Source organism: Corvus hawaiiensis, chromosome 4 (assembly GCF_020740725.1).
Source record: "Corvus hawaiiensis isolate bCorHaw1 chromosome 4, bCorHaw1.pri.cur, whole genome shotgun sequence".
NCBI lineage: Eukaryota > Metazoa > Chordata > Aves > Passeriformes > Corvidae > Corvus > Corvus hawaiiensis.
In genome coordinates, this window is record NC_063216.1 from 37,860,357 (window position 1) to 37,864,824 (window position 4,468).

A 4,468-nucleotide genomic window follows, 5' to 3' on the forward strand; every position below is an offset into this window, starting at 1 on the left:
CCACGGTTTTGCCTAATCTCTCTTTTTAAATATTCCTACCTATTTCCTTCCCAAAATTTGCAGTCAGATGGCAGATTTTTCATTATTTGCAGTCAGATAGCACTTCTATCTTTAAGTAAAAGTCATTTACTTACAAGTACAATCTTTTTATGTATATTTAACTTTGCTTTATGATTGTTTCTTTCAGCAGAGTCTTATATTTACACAGTGAGAAAGAATTGTTTCATTTTTATTTTCTCCATGATGTAGATTATCATAGGGCTGTTATAAATTAATCAGATATTCACCTTTCTTCAGAGCCAAGAGTCTTATCTCTCTACTTAATTTTTCCTCACACATGAAACTATTCTGTATGTTAAAACTCTCTTGCTGCCATGTACTCCATACCCTCCTTCAGATGGGCCACCTGGGTCATTCAAAATGTAGACTCAGAATGAAAGTTTACAGTGGCATAACAACCTTTTCCAATTCATTCTGCATTCCTTTCTCATTAATTGTTAACTCTCTCTTTTTGTTTGTTTTGGTTTAGTTCTGGTTTTGACAGTATGGAACATTAACCTAAGGTCTTTCGTGAACTGTTCCAAATAAATTACATTTCCAAGATGTGACAGTTAATTTAAAGGTTTGTTTAGATTTTCTTCTGAGTATATTACTCCACACTCATCAAAATGACCCTCACCTGCCATTTTTTTATCAGCCACTAGTGCTCTTGAGTTCCTTACACAAATCTTCTCATGTTGAGCAGACAAATCCGTAACCTCTCTGAATATTGATCACCAACTTTTATGCCTTTCAGTGGGTTATAATCCCAATGTTGACCTTTCCCTCTTACACTACTGGACCATGTGGTCTAGTGTCTTTCATTCATATATTTGGCTGACTCAAGCAGACATAATATTGATGAGGTTTAAAATGAGGAAGCCAAGGTACCAAAACCAGCCTATGCACAGAGCAAGGAATGGGCAATTTTCCTTTTCCTAAGATACCTTTTGCTGTCTCCATTGTGCTGCTCACTGCTGCAGCCAGAATGAAGTTACACAATGCGGCTGAGCCAATCCAGCCGCTCAGGGATGCTCAGACAAGACATCTTCCTCCCACATCTCTCTTCCCACATTCTTGGCCTTATCGTCCTGTTTCTCTCCTCACATACCAGGTCTGCCAAAAGCCTGATACCTCAATAAGCCAATTTAACTACCTAGCCCACAAAAACCTGTTATTTTGCTCTCCTGTGTCAAGTCAGTTTTCTATCCATTTAAAAAGCTGAATGATGTGAGCACAAAGCCTGTTAGAAAACTAGATTTGGCACAAGAAAAGGGTCGGAAGTCTGTGGCTGGCGGAAGTAGTAAGACCTCCCCACTTTTAAGGACAGCAAGCCATTAGATGAGATGAAGTCCTTTCTTGTAAACCCACTCTTAGAATACGTTAAGATGCCAAGCTACCCTACCACTCAGCCAAAGGAGGTCTTGCTCCCTCCCCCTATATCCAAGTTCTCCTTTGTTTCCCCTCTTTTTTCTCTTAGTATTCCTACCTTGCATCAGCTCTGGAAATCACACTCTGACTGAACTTTTCTGATCCCGAGGTAAGCCGACTCATCTCAGCAATCAGCCAAAATAGAATAAACAAACTTTTTTGCTGGGTTAGAATTTGAATAGATTACATCATCTTACAAGGAGATCAGCTGAGATCCTGGAGGCTGTTTAAGATAAGCACTGGAGCTGAGTGGTGGGTAAGAGAGGTGAGAAAGGGCAGGAGGGAGCACTAGCACACCCATTCCTTATTGCATTTAAGAAGTTAATTTGAAACTACACCCATAGACTGAAATGATTAAAGCTGGATTCTAAACCTGAGTTAAAGGTGGAGTTTAAAGCATTTATATGCTGCAGTATTTTTGCAGACAGGAATAGAACACTCAGAATGAGCTGCTTTGGAAGATGACAGGTGATACTCTAGTGCTTACAATTCCCTTCTCCTTTAAATATAAGAGTGAATTGTTGACGTCTTTCTGAAGAACTCAAGATCCATACACATGTATTTTTTTTTTTTCAAAAAATGAGTCCTGCAAAACAGACTGCCTACAATTCATTCATTACTCCTCCTAGAGGGAACATAATGTGACAGAGAACAATTAGGTGAGCTTGTGGGTGAAAAATGTGATGTTACCAGCTAGTCACCTTTTCGGTTTTTGCATGCAGAAAGTATGATTAGAAGGTGATCATACTCAAAACTTGAGTGGTTGTTGCTTTTTATGTCCACGTGGCATGCTGGGAAGTGCCAGGGCCTTGGTCTGGAATGTTAGTACAATATTCCTGGAAGATCAGAGCTGCAGTTTAAAGAAAACTAAAGACATGTACATACAGATACAGATAATTTGAGGCACTTTGGAAGTTTAAGGACAAGCTAACTGAACTGTTGTGTCAACACTGCCTACAAAATTAACCTGTCTCTCTGCAAAGTTTTGCTATTTCTATTCCATTCAGAGACTAGCTTATATGCTGGGGAAAGGAAATTCAAGTCCCTTCTTTTACTAAGAGCAATATCCATGTATTTTTATGTGGTTTTGTATGTTTTTCTATGAACTAAGTAAGTCTTTTTTCCCCCTATGCTACTTTTCTTTGGGTTCTACAGATTAATTGAATATTGGAGGAAACTGCATCTATTCACTCCTTTATGGTATACCAAATATCCTTTGCTCTTGATTTTAGGAAAGAGCTACATTCCTCATTCTTAAGATCCTCTTCTTCATTATTCTGTAAGACTTTATCATACACTCATGTACTCTCTTCCTGGTTTTGGCTAGCCTAATTATGAAAGTGCATAGACTCTCTTTTCCTTCAGTTGAGGGGAAAATGTCTGCTTATTACACTGGAGTCTTTTCTACAACTCTTTGCATAGCTACATGAATGTAACAAATATTTTGATTCACTTGTGTAGAGGGACCCACATTACATATATTTGATTGAACTTTATTTTGCATTTGCTAGAGGAAGAGGAACAATTTCCATGGTATTTTAATTTTTGAATAAATTAAAATTGTGAGATGACTATTCAGAAGTAATAAAAACAGGTACAAATATCTCTGAGTTCCCATTTATTTTCATAATTAAAATTGAATATTATTTTGTAGATAAAGCTATTTCATTTTAGCTTGCCAACATAAATAGTTATTTGAATATTAATTATTCTCTTGGAAGTTCTACACTGATTTGATTTTTATGCCAAATATGCCTTGAACACCTCTTAGGGACCGAGAAATTTTCCCAGTCATTTAGATATAAGAAAATCCCCTCTTTGTGCCATATATAGTCTGATTCAAAGCAAAAGGAAAGACTCCTATGGACTTAATGTGCGCTTATGTTCATAATACCGAAATCAGACTATTTCAAACCTACCCTGGCAGCAGGATAAGAAATCTGAAAGTTGTTTCATTTCAGCTTCCCTATTTTTTGTGTTATTTGAATGAATACACAAACAAGGCTTTCAAGAGGCTCCAGTCCCTCTCTTTGTAGTTACAGTTCAGAGAATTCAGAGGCGTGGGACTGAACTGAAAATATGTGGGGTATTCCTAGAGCTGCCAGTAATAGGTAAACCATGGAATGAGCCTTTGGGGTTTTTTTCTTCAGGAAAATTAAATTCTTGAACAAGGGAGGAAAGGGGAAATTTAGAAAAAGCCTTTTTTTCAGATAAGCCCTTACTCTCTGGTAGGCTCCTATTTAATCATCATCCCTGGTTGATAAAACAATTCCCTATTGTGCTGCACCTTTGGGCAGCCACATAAAGAATCTGCCCTGTGAGGGGAAAAAAAAAAAAAAGGAATTATTTACATCTAATATGTAAATATGTACCTGTTAAATTACTGCAAAATGTAAAGGGCTGGGGTGTGCTAGGGCTGTGCAAGGGACTTCCTACCTGCCCTGGGACCTTCACCTGCTGGTATCAGCCTTTTGGACACAATGGGTTCTCTTTCACTTCTGCTCTAAACTGGAGGAGGGAAAAAAAAAAGTTTTTTTTCTTCTGAAGCTTTACTCCAAATCTCTTATTCCCAGGGGGTTCCAGTGAACAGGAACCATGGTGTGTGTTCACTTCCCTTCTGGCAAAGCCAGATTAAAATAACAAAAAAGGTCCTGGAACAGCATAGTATGAATCCAGTCTTTCGTGTTGCACATTTTGGAAGGTGCATTTAGTCTGTGAAGGCTTTCATGCAAATAGCTCGTTTACTTAAAAATCCAGGGAGAGCAGAAGGGCCACAGCGGTCTTTTTTCCTTCATCTTCCTCGTTCAACACCTTGTAAAGAAGTACCGAGGTACTGAAAAGGCAGATTATTATGCATTGAAAACTGGTGTGGCAACTGTAGCTTGCTCCTCATTAACGCGTGTGTTTAAGCTGAGCGACTTGACCTGAAGTGGCTGGAGTCTCCCGGGGAAAGTTTTCAGTGCTTGTGTGTGTGTGTGTCTTTACAGAGTTCCGCACG